The 13,016-nt window shown below is 44.6% G+C and overlaps 1 protein-coding gene and 1 long non-coding RNA gene across 2 annotated transcripts in view; one reads left to right on the plus strand and one right to left on the minus strand.

Moving 5' to 3' along the window:
- Positions 1-13,016, plus strand: part of SCFD2 (sec1 family domain containing 2) — a 299,733-nt gene that overhangs the window by 63,850 nt on the left and 222,867 nt on the right. The gene's annotated exons all lie outside the window — the stretch shown is intronic.
- On the minus strand, positions 4,670-12,000 carry LOC128328389 (uncharacterized). The gene is made up of 3 exons (XR_008309180.1): positions 7,721-12,000; positions 5,850-5,981; positions 4,670-4,772 (listed from the first exon to the last, which is right to left on the minus strand). It is a non-coding gene; the product is annotated as an uncharacterized LOC128328389 (long non-coding RNA).

Consider the following 13,016-nt stretch of genomic DNA (forward strand, 5'->3'; position numbering starts at 1 on the left):
TAAAGATGTGATTGAGAGCAGAGGGCCAAAAAGTACCTGTACAAGTATTACTTTTAGTTATGTTTAGATCTCTCCTTCCATGCCCTTTGGTGTTAATAACTGTTCTAGCAAATATTTTCACTATAAATGCCTCCTGTTGTTACCTTTTTGACTCAGTGAAACTTTAAATCAGCTATGTCTTGATTCTGCAGTGGCATTTTTGCCACAATAGTGCATCTAATCATTAAAGGCAGCTGGAAATGAAGTAGAAAATGTTGGCTATCAGCTGTTTCCTTGGCTTTGAACAAAACTATGCTTCCTCTGTTCCAGATGCCTTTACTTAATTCCTAGGACACCTGCACTCAATATGATTGTAATAATGGAAATAGAAGTAAAGAGCAAAGAGATGCTGTTTTGTCTCATGTTGGCATTTTGCAGCATCTCAAAAATCTTAGTGATGTTTTGGGAAAGACAACAATCCTCTCTAATAAAACGCTTGGTGTCCGTCCGTGGACGGACACCAAGCGTGTGTCTGTGCCTCCCTGCCCTGTTCTGCGCCTGCGCGAAGCGCAGGCGCAGAACAGGGCAAGGGAGACACGCTCGCCAGTACCCGGCAGCCATCTTGGGCGGCCAGAAGCGGCCGCCTCGAAGAAGCCGGAAAACCGGCGCCGGGGTAAACTGGGTGAGGCAGCGGCAGAGCCGCTGCCTCGGCCAAAAGAGACGGAGGCCGGGGGCGGAGCGGAGGCCACTTAAATGTTTTTTAAAAGGCACCCGCAGCCGATGCCGCCGACCCTCCCTCCCAGCTGACCCCCCCCATTAATGGCCAAATCGGCCCAGCCACTTGCCCCCGCAGCTTCCGCCGCCGACCAACCGCCCGCCCACCCAGCTGCCGATACCTCCTTGCTCCCGGAACACGTCCTCCGCTTGATCCGCTGCTCGATTAACAGAAGGAGAGAGGTGCTCGCATGCAGAGCTCCACTCTCTTTAAAGTCTCTTCCCGAACTGGCGCTTTGCGTCCTTGCCGCCCAAACCGCCAGTTCGGGAAGAGACTTTAAAGAGAGTGGAGCTCTGCATGCGAGCACCTCTCTCCTTCTGTTAATCGAGCAGCGGATCAAGCGGAGGACGTGTTCCGGGAGCAAGGAGGTATCGGCAGCTGGGTGGGCGGGCGGTTGGTCGGCGGCGGAAGCTGCGGGGGCAAGTGGCTGGGCCGATTTGGCCCTTAATGAGGGAGGGAGGGGGAATGGCAGCGGGGGGACAGGAGAGCCGTTACTAGGGCCCGTTGTTCAACGGGCCAAAATTAACTAGTTCCATATAAAAACTAAATTCTGATTAAAAAAATAAAACACCCCACCCTCCATTCTTCCCTAAAGGCCATCATTGGAAAATGACAGATTTTGTAGCACTTATGATTCCGAAGTCTCTCTTGAAATTATAAACTGTAACCTATTTTATCATTAAATTTAAGGTTGATTTGGGTGCTGCATCATTAATGGGAATGGTGGATACAAAAATATTTGGTGTCATTGTTTTATTGGTAATAACAAAGTAACTGAGAAATAGATCTTTCTTGTGATCAAATGTGTGTCCTCAATGAATTCATTCCAGGAGGTAGATTTGAAGAAATTTTAGCTCACGTGATGAAGAAATAAGATATCTAGTGTGGAAATGAGTAATCTCTTACTACTTCTAGATGATCTAGATAATCAAAATTATCTAAATATTGAGTTTGGGGACAGATGTCAACAAGCACTTTCAGATTAATTTTCATGTAGCATTTTTAAAGTGTTCAAAAATGCTTCACATACATTCTCATTGACACAAGTATCCTGTAAAGTAGGTCAATAATCTATATATATATATTCCTCCTGGGTGTGCCCAGGAAAAATGCATCCTGGCAGCCTAGCTGATTGGCTGGGCTGCGGGGGCGCCTGATTGGTCCTGGTGCACGCAGGAGAATTGCCTGGCTGGGCGGCTGCGGAGGCAAGGCGGCAGGCCCGGCGGTGGCAGGCCCGGCTGCGGAGGCAAGGCGGCGGGCTAGGTGGTGGCGGCAGGCCCGGCCGCGGCGGGCCCGGCTGCGGAGGCAAGGCGGCGGGCCCGGCCGCGGTGGTGGGCCAGCTAGAGGCAGGTCAGCTAGAGGCACAGATGCTCTGTGCCCAGGCCCACTAGTAGCTCATATTACTGATGAAGGGGTTGAGGCTGGGAGATTATGGCTTGCCTGTTGTAAATGTATATGGCTTGCATATTTCTACCTAGTGAATTCACAGCTGAGGGGAGATTTCCACAGCTCAGGGCACATGCGCAGCTGCCACAATTTCATTGCTGGCACTTGCGGCTGGAGGGAGAAGATGGGCTGTGTGTCCTTTCTCACATGGGAGAGAAAACAGCCCATCTACCCACACCCTGCTTTGAGTGCCAGTGGAGAATTGAAGGCAGTGTGGGAGGCAGAGGAAGGAAGTGGGTTGGTGGTGGTGGCAAGATAGGGGTTTTTGCCAGGGCGAGCCCATAAACTAAAAGTTTGGGGGGACTTGCACAGAGGGAAGTTAGCCCCAGTCCCCACTGGGGAGTGGGGCGCACAGAGCAGGGGGCTTGGCAGGACTTGTATTTGGGCAATCAAATGTTGTTAACCCTGGTGGTGCCACGTGATTGGTATAGTCCTGCCTGAAATCCTCAGCAAGTCCCATTCATTCAGATACAGTAAGTATGATATGTTGCCCTTGCATTGCAGTTTGGACAGGAATACAGCTCCTGAAAAAGAAAACCCAGCTTTCCTCTATCTCTCTTGCACTCATACTGCGCAAAAACAAAAATAGACATGTTTTGAAGAATCATCAGCCATAAGAACATAGCATAATAATGCTCTGCTGGATCAGGCCCAGAGCCTATCTAGTCAAGCATCCTGTTTCACATCTTTGAGACTACTGCTAGGATATATATGTCCTGCTAACTGAGCAAAGAGGCACCTCTTAAAGTGGTTGTTCTCTTATATTTAGTGGAGGAGAGCAACAGGCCCTATCCAAGCCTAGCACAGCATCACTCTCATAGCTGTTGCTGGTGTCTATCTTATGTTTCTTTTTAGACTGTGAGCCCTTTGGGGACAGGGAACCATTGTATTTATTTATTCTATATAAATCGCTTAGGGAACTTTTGTTGAAAAGCAGTATAGTTATAGTAGTAGTAGTAAAAATATCTTTGTTTTTTTTTAAAAGCAGCCACAGATGTCAAAGAGTGGACATTCACTGGGAGAACATTCCATAGCCTGGGGGAATGCTTTCCCGGAGAAGGCCCTGTGCCCGCTGAGCTTCTATTATTGTGGTTTTAAATAAGTCTCATGCTTTCTGGAGTGATTTGACTCTCTTGACTTTCCCTTTCAGCTTCTTTTTTACCAGTCCCCTCATTTTTGAGAAGTTTCCTTTTCTGAAGTCCAATGCATCTTCCTTGGCATTGCTCCACTTGCATATAAGCTGAATTAGATCACACTATGGTCACTGTTCCCCAGTGGTTCTACAACTTTGACTTCTCACACCAGGTCTTGAGCACCACTTGGGATTAGATCCAAGGTCTCCTTCTCTTTGATTGGTTCCACAACCAACTGTTCTAAGGCACAGTCATTTAGCATGTCTAGAAATTTGGCCTCTCTGTCAATACACACATGTGAATTTACCCAGTCTTTATGAGGGTAATTGAAGTCAAGCATTATTAAAGCGAAGTCTCTCTTTGACTCCTCCCTTATTTGCTTCTCCAACTCCAGGTTGTCCTCAGTGTTTTGATCCGGAGAGCGACAGCACATCCCAAGTAACACATTGCTTTTCAGTCTTCGTATTGTTACCCATAATAATTCTGTGGAGGACTCCAATCCTCCTAGCTTGTTGGATTCTATTCCTTCTTTAATATACTGTGCTACTCCACCCCCAATCCACATATCCTTGTCCTTTCTGTAGAGTCTGTATGCAGGAATAACAGTATCCCACTGCTTCTCACCTTTCCGTTATGCCCACTATATCTTTGATCTGGATCGTGATCCATTGAGTGCATTTGAATAGGTTCTGTGCTTGCACGGGAGCCTCTCGGTGTGGAGTACCACAGCTCCTTTTCAGTGCTTGTGCTCCGCCCCATGTGACTACATGGCTATTTAATGTGGGAGGAAGTGCAAGCACCTCAGTTCCTTTATGACTGTCATAGCGACCGGTTCTTCTGACACTGCGGCTCCTTCGTTTTGGAACCTTATCTTTGTGAGTTCTCTAAAAGAAGATTATTTATACAGTATTCAGACTTTGGACTGTTATTCAGCTATGTTTTTGTGTAATCCCTATGGCTTAGACGATTAGATTGGATGGATATTAAGGTTTCATTTGGGACAGAGCAATGGACCTTAATTTGGGATAAGCAATGGACCTCCCCAAATGCTCAGAAAAAAAGATTTAAAAAAAAGACTTTCAAGTGTTGTCCTACATGTGCATGGCCGTGGTGGTGGCACATCTATGGACCACGAGGATGGCAATTTACCCTTAACTGGACTGGCTACTGGTGTCAAAGAGAAAAGAAGAGTTAAATTTTCAAATACAGTACTTATTACAACTTCTCCAGGACCTCAGGATAGAGGTCAACTGGAAGAGGTCTCAACTCAACCCTGTGAAGAAGATCTCATACATAAGGGTTGTCCTGGATACACAAAAAGGCAGAGCCTGCTTACCTCAGGATCAATTCCAAGCCATAACAGATCTAGTACGTCAGTTCCAGTCAAATCCATTTCGGCATGCAAAACAGATCCAACGACTCCTAGGCTTAATGGCATCCTGCAAAACAACAGTATGGCACACATGTCTGCGAAAACTGCAGTTATGGTTCTTATCCAGTTTCCGCCTGAACGTGGATCCCCAACAAAAGAGATTGCTGGTTCCACAACAGATCATTCAGTCCTTGACCTTGTGGACTCGAGAAGAGAACCTTTTGTGGGGAGTTCCTTTTCAACAGCAATCCCCCATGGGTTGGATGATGACTGATGCCTCCATGCTGGGATTGGGTGTGTGTGTGTCACTGCAATGGCAATGTGGTCCAGGGACAGTGGAATTGCCAAAAATGACAACAATTCAATATAAATTTCCTAGAACGTTTGGCAGTATTCCAGGCCATGGAGGCATTCCTGCCCATGCTCTGAAGCAGGGCTGTTCAAGTACAACTGGACAATGCAACAGCGATAACCTATATTAACAGGCAAGGGGGGATGGTGTCCAGGTTGCTGAGTGCATTGAGTGTGCAGATATGGTATTGGTGTATCAGGAACAGCATTACTCCTGAGGCAATTCACATAAAAGGGACAGAGAATGTTCTAGCAGACGATTTCAGTTGCTCATTCACAAGAGACAAACAACACGAGTGGGAGTTGAGCAACAAGTTCTTGCTTCCAATATTCAGAGCATGGGGTATCCCTGGATAGACCTTTTCACAACAGCTCACAATGCAAAATGCAGGAAGTTCTGCACAAGGGTGGGTCATGACCCTCAATCATTGGGGCATGCGTTACAGCTGGACTGGTCTCAATATCTATTGTACATGTATCCTCCTCTACTGTTGCTAGGCAGGGTGGTGGCCCATCTACTAGCCAGCCAGGCAATGAGCATTCTTGTCACACCATGGTGGCCTCGCCAACCATGGTTTCCGCAAGTCTTCAGACTATCCAAGCACATGTGCAGGAGACTTCCTCCATACCAGGATCTTCTATCCTGAGACAGCGGGCGAGTATTGCACCCAGAAGTACCCACTCTAAAATTAACATTGTGGAGGATAGGCCTCTGAACAAGATTATGTTAAACCAAAGAAAGCCTACCCCCAGAAAAAACTACTCAAGTAAGTGGAAGCGCTTTAATGCTTACTCGGCCTCTCGAAGCTTCCGGCCGTCTAAGGCTGTGGTGTATGAGGTTCTGCTGTATCTGACCTCGTTTAAAACATCAGAGCTGTCCAGTGTCTCCATTAAAGTTCACTTAGCGGCTATCTCAGCTAAGCACCTGGGTTGGGATGAGAAAAAAGTATTATCCCACCCCAGTTGCAAGAGTTTTTTTAAAGGGTCTCTCCAACCTATACCCTGATAGAACCACCTTTTGAGCCAATGACTACAGCTGACCTGAAACTTGTCTAATTAAAAACAGCCTTCTTGGCTGTTACAACTGCCCGCAGAGTGAGCAAGATGATGGCGTTGAGAATGGATGTGCCCTTTTGATGAAGAAAAACTTTATTTGGGTCTGGTCTGGGCCTAGTCAAGTAACTTAGCTAGGTCTTTGAGTTATGAACTTCAGTATGGCTGCAAGGATTGCTATGGTAACATAATGTATCAATATGCTGTTTAGAGGGAATTGAAGGAATTGGGGCAACATATAGATTGGAGTGTTAAGAACTAGGAATGTACACAAAACCGGTTTGCCCAGTTCAGTTCGAATTCGAACCAGGTTCAAACTGGGAGGGGGAGGTTCAGTTTTGGTTTTGCTTGAACCCCCCCGGTTCAGTTTGGGTTTGAACCTCCCAAAGTGGGTGGGGTGGTAGTTGGTACCCATGGCTGCCTACCACCCAACCCCCAAAGCAATCGGACACTCGTATGATACTTTTTAAATGTTTGAATTTATTATTATTATTTTCTCATAGGGTATAATGGGACTCAAACCAGCCCATTATTCCCAATTGTGGAGCACCCATGGGTGCCAACTACCACCCAGACCCCAAAACATTTGGACACTGCCTACCACCCACCCCACTTTTGTGCCCCTAGGTACTCCACATAGGGAATAATGGGCTAGTTCGAATCCCATTATACCCTATGAGAAAAATAATTAAAAATATTTCAAAAATTCATTTAAAAAATCGTAGGAGTGTCCGATTGCTTCAGGTTTGGGTGGTAGTTGGTACCCATGGGTGCTCCACAATAAGGAATAATGGGCTGGTTCGAGTCCCATTATTCCCTACGAGAAATTTTTTTTAAAAAATTCATAAAAAACCATACGTGTCTGATTGCTTTGGGGGTTGAGTGGTAGGCACCCATGGGTACCAACTACCTCCCCACCCACCCACTTTGGGTGGTTCAAACTGGTTCAAACTGGTTCGAATTGACCCCCACCCCGTTCGGTTCGAATTTGGACCGGCAGCTCAAACCGAATAGCTGGTTCGGTTTGAATTTGAACCGTCAAACCGAACCGGTTCGAATTCAAACCGGTTTGCACATCCCGCTGGCGAATGGTGATTGGTGCATACTCTCGATGTTACTAGTTATATGGTCTGATGTTTGACCTTTGCTATAATTGGGTAACTACCCAAAGAAAACCGCAGGGCTCTGTGGGTGCCAGGAGTCGAAATTGACTTGACGGCACACTTTACCTTTAGTTATGTTATAAGCTCCTGATTGCGGGGAACTTTACAATCCTTACTTTGAATAATGCTGATACTTTGTTCTATCATGATTGGTTCAGACAATTTGCTGTGAGCCCCTAATTTGTGGGCCTGTGTTTGCATTAAGATCTGTAACTATATAAAGCACTCTTGCCAAGACTACTAGGTGTGCAGGCACCCGGCATGTCATGATAATAAACCTTGTACCTGATGGATGGTGTTGCCTCCGTTCATTAAAACGAACTCCTGGAGATTTCTCCAACACCTTTACACGCTTCTATAGGGATAGGGTCTTACTACATCCTGAACTCTCCTTCCTACCAAAAATTGTGACAGATTTTCACATAAATCAAGATATAGTACTACCTACCTTCTTCAGCTCTCCGAAACCAGCTCTCGAGACGTCCTTGCACTCCTTGGATGTCAAAAGGGCTCTTATGTTCTACCTATCTAGGACAAAGTTGATATTAAGGAAGTTGTTCTTTTGCTATAAAGGCAGATCTCAAGGTCCAGCACTGTCTAGGCAGAGATTGTCCCACTGGTTAGTGGAACTAATCTGAATGACTTATAAGCTACATAAGGTTTAGCCACCAAAATCCATAAAGGCACATTCTACCAGAGTATATGGTACCTCGGCGGCTTACCTGTCAAGCATTTTGTTCAAGGACATTTGTAGAGCAGCAATATGGTCCTCTGAACTGCTCTTCGTAAAGCATTATACCATCGACTTGTGCTCTGTGGCAGAGGCGAATTTTGGGAGAGGTGTCCTAAAAAGAGTGTTACAGTAATTCCAACTATGCTCCCTTCTCCTAAAGGAGCTAACTAAACACCCATTCTAATGGATTCAACGGATCACGATCCAGATAAACAGGTTGCTCATCTGTAACTGATGATCTGGTAGTGATCTGTTGGTATCCATTAAACCCTCCCTGCCTCCCCTCTGTAGTAATGTGCAAGTATTCTACTGGAACTCACCTGCTTGTACAGCATCGATCGCTGGTTTCAGTGCTCTTAAAGGAACTGAGGTGCTTACACTTCCTCCTGCCTTAAATAGCCACGTAGGCATGTGGAGCGGGGCACAAGCGCTGAAAAGGAGCTTTGGTACTCCACACTGAGAGCGCAGAACCCATTCTAATTGATTCAATGGATTGCTATCAGATCATCAGTTACAGGTGAGCAGCTTGTTTTTTTCATTAGCAACCAAGCATTCCAGCTTGCCCATCTTGGCTCGGAGGCTTCTGGTTTGGAGGCTTCTGGCAAATAAACACCTATATGCTGAGTCTCTTACTGGGTGTTGGAGTGTGCTATCTCCCTTACTGTCATTTGACCTTTCTGACCAGCTGTTATGTGTTTACGGCTGCTCTACTCCTGATTCTAGTCTGTCCCCTTCTGCTTTATCTGAAAGTTTTGCACACTCGCACTTTAGGGAATTTTGCTTGCTGTATCAGATGCCACCCAGTTCCTGTTGCCCTTCCCCTCATGTTTCATGATATATTGTATATCAGTGGTCCAAGGAGAGAAGACCTAGGTTGAATGATGAACAGACTTTGATTGCATTTTTAATTTGGAAGCATTTGAGGATGAATTCCCTCAAGTAATTGAGTAATTCCTTGCTGGTGACGAGGAGGCTGGAAAAATGTGAAGTAACTAAATAGTTGCGTTGCCAAGGGGCAAGGGCATGTAAGTGACCCATATCGGCTCACACTTGGAGGTAACTAATTCTGGCCTGCTTTGTACCTTCTGAAAGTGCCCTTTAACATTTTCCCCTTGAGTTACTGGTTGCTGGAGGCTGTTTCCTGCTCTTCGAGCATTTAGGAAGGACAAAGGACATTGGGAACGAACTGTGGTTTCAAACTTCTTTCTAGCATGCATGTGTATTAACTTTCTTCAGCATCTAATCCCAAATTTTGAGCATCGACACGGAGGTTGAACAAGTGCAGTTTCACTCTAAAAACTGCTTGTCAACTGGGGTTCCAGATACATGTGTTTTAGTAGCAACCACTTATAACAGACTTAAAAGTGTTCTTTCAATCAAAATTTGGAATTTGAAAATATTTGAGTTGATTTGACTCAAATTGAACACTTGGTTTGAACTCATCAGATGAGTTGAGTTGAACTCTTCAGCGTCTAGGTAGAGTAAAATAGCTTGTCTTTTCCCTTTTAAAGATCTAACCATATTACCATTTGTAGGAAATTGTCATCCTGGTGTAAAAACTGCTCTCAGTATAGATTTGAACAAAATAATGTATGTTAAATGTTGAAGTGGTGGAGGAGTAGAGGCAGTTTAAAGTTGCACTATTTGATCAACCTCTGTGTTTTTAAAGAAAATTTTAGTTTATATGGACTAAATTTTTGAAGAGAAAACATGATTTCAACACATTCTGCTGAGCTGATTGAAATAGGTTTCAGTGTCATACATTGTATCTTAGGCAAAAAAGGGGGGGGCATTAGAATAAGTTAAAAAAATGATGACAAAAAAACCTTTGGAAGATTTGCCCTGTTTCTTAGTCCTGGGACTCACCTCTACCTTCATCTGCAACATGGGGTGGTCTTTTAATTTTTTGCTATATGTTAGCCTTCCTTATCTGTGTCTCTCCTGCTTTTTAAAATCATCTTTCTGTCTCTCTTCCTAGCCTTATCCTTCTCTCTTTCTCCACTTTAAAAACAACTGAAAATGGTTGTATACTCTAGGTTGGCCACAACAACAGTGCAAGAGCAGCTGATGAAACCCCCCCCCCCAATGTGTTCCAATAGCTTCTTTTTTCAAGGAATATTTTCACTTGACTGCCTGAGAAATATGTGTTCTTGCAAAAGCCCTAAACAGGCTGATGAAAGTATCTGTTATCTGGAAGCATTTGTCCCTCAAGCAATTCAGTAATTCCTCACTGGTCAAGGAATGTTTCAAATATTCCTTGAAAACGATATTATCAAAGTGTGTTGGGGGAAAAGATTTTTTTTTCCGTCAGCTGCTCTTGTTTTGCTGTTGAACCATCTTGGCCGACATTGATCCTCTATTCTGTTTGCCTAAGTGTGGACTCCTTTGATTTAGTCTGAATTCAGCAGTTGAAGACCTACTGTAAGAGCGGCTCTGCTGGATTAGGGCCATCTAGTCAAGCATCCTGTTCTCACAGTGGCCGACTAGATGCTTCTGGGAAGCCCACAACCAGGGCAGTAGATCTCCTCTGCTGTTGCTCCCCAGCAGTTGCATCCAGGAACATATTGCCTTTGAACCTGAAGGTTCCATATGGCCATAATTACTTATAGCCATTGTCAGCCATTGCTGACCCTCTCAAAGAACTTCAAATGGTTAGTGAGGCAGGATGAACTTCATAGAGTATGCCTGGACAATTTGGGCCTCTTTAACCTAAAAACCTTCCAGCTGAAATCTATTGCGACCTTCTGGGTATTTGACACCTACACTGCCCCCCCCCTTTTGCAGTCCCAGGCAGGCAGCAATACTAGGAGGAGAGCCTATGCTTATAGAAACAGGCTTGATTTTAATGGCTTCTACTGCACTCTAAACAGATTTCAGTCTGTTTAGGTTGTCCCAGATTGAAATGGCAAAACTGCTGGGGTTAGGGAGTGTAAAAACTGCTCTCCCAGGTAATGAGATAACAATAGCAGGTGACATGTTTAGACCTGACCCACTTGATTTCCCAAAGTGTATGCATTTCCCCACATAATGAGTGGGTACAAATGCTCGCTCTCTCTGTCTTCCGCACATCCAAATCACTGGTAATGTTATTAACTCAACTCCCTCCCTCAAGATAACGTAAATATGCATAATGATTGTTCAACAGCATACTTGTTAGTATGTCAGATTAGATGAGTGTTTGTCAGTTAGGCATACAATATTGTAGGTTAACAGTAACAATTTATTCCAAAGTTGTGTGTGCTTTGCAATCTAGATAGTGCCTATTTCAGTAAAAATTGGTTCAGAGTTTTTACCACCTTCAAAATTCAGCCTCTAAGAGTAGCTGTTTGATCAGTAAATTTTTGGATTGTTTTTAAGGATCTGTAATGTAAGATCGTTGATATCCAAAGGGAAATCGGACTTGTGAACATGAAACCCTCTTATTTTCCCATTGGTTTAATCAGTTACAGTATTTTAACGCACTTGAGAATATTAGATTCAGGGGGGAAAAGTTCTATTCCGGGTACAGCTTATTAAAACAAAGAAGTGTTGTTCCTTCAGTAGAAGTGCTTCTTCTTCTTTCCCAATCCTCACTTCCTTCACCGCCTCGTTGGTGATCAGATGCATATCTTAGTATGCTTCTGAAAGTGATGGTCCATGATGCTTTTGTTTGAAGCTTTGCTATTAGCATATTATTTGGCAGCAAAAGACTCTTTACTACAAATGTCCTTCTGTGGTTTCAGAAATGGCCTGTCTTGCTTGGCAGTTTTAACAGAGAACAGTAAATCTAGATTGAGCCTGAATCCCTTTATTATGTCCCTTTATTGGCATGTTGAATGATGAAAGCTGAAACACCAGGAGGATAACAGAAACAAAGTGCTCTCTTCTGTTACTCTAACCCTCCATTAATGGAAGAAAGCCTCCTCAGTTCTTTCCTAGTAAACTATGCAGAATGAAACCTAAAAGATTAAAGCATCTGCTCATTACAGCGCACAAGGCAAACGTAGCCTATAGTGACAAGCTACTGATACATCAGGCTTTGTGAAAGAAGCTGGTATTAGGGGTGTGCACAGACTGATTTTTGCGGTTCAGTTCAAATTCGAACCGAACCACTGGTCCACAAACAGGTTTGGTAGAACCGACTGGCCCATCTGTTCCATTAGATCAAACTGATTTGACCCAGTTCGACGGGCTGTGCTTTTGTAAAGAAGAATCCAATGAGGATTCTCCTTTACAAGCAAAGGAGAAGCCTGGCTTTAAAAGGCTTCTAAGGGCAGCCGGTGGGGGGGGGCAGGGCGGGCAAGAAGGCATTTAAAAAAGTAGGTGCTTACTGATCTGGTGGCCACTCCTTGATACCCCAGCGCTCCCCCCCAGCAGCCCACCCGCATGGCAGTGGCGCAATTCCAGCCGCAGAAGCATGGAGGACATTTGCATGGCATCTGCACATCAGCAGACGTCACACAAATGGCCTCCGTGCATCCACGGAGGCTGGTTCAGTGCTGCCAACACATGAGCAGGCTGCTGGTGGAAACTCTGGGGTTTTGCTTTATACAACAAACTTTACTGCCATTCCATTTTGCCTCTTAATTTTTAGTACACTTTTTCTGAGACTGTTTGGTGTTTGTAGATTTTTACCATGTGCAAGAAACAAGTATTTTCATTTCTGTTCTGGATTTTAATCCCAGCATTGTTTCTGATTCTGTTTGGGATTTGATTATTCAATTTTCTTCCAATCTGACCCCGTTTCATCCTGTCTTCCTTATATCCTGATGTTCTGAATTTGTGGGATTGTGGTGTTTTTGTTTGGGAGGTGAGAGGTGTCTTCTGTGCGTGTTTGGCATGGCTTTAGCAGTAGCATTGAAATCTATTACCCGGCACCAAATTATTCTATTTCTGCATCATGTTGGGGGCTTTTTCGTGGAGGGAGGTCTTGCCTTTTCTAAAGCAGTTCATTTGAATTTGAAACCTGCTTTCCAGATTTCCACCACCCCACCCCAAATGTGTCTCTTTCCCCCAGCATGTTGTACTTTTG

Source organism: Hemicordylus capensis, chromosome 5, assembly GCF_027244095.1.
Source record: "Hemicordylus capensis ecotype Gifberg chromosome 5, rHemCap1.1.pri, whole genome shotgun sequence".
Lineage (NCBI taxonomy): Eukaryota > Metazoa > Chordata > Lepidosauria > Squamata > Cordylidae > Hemicordylus > Hemicordylus capensis.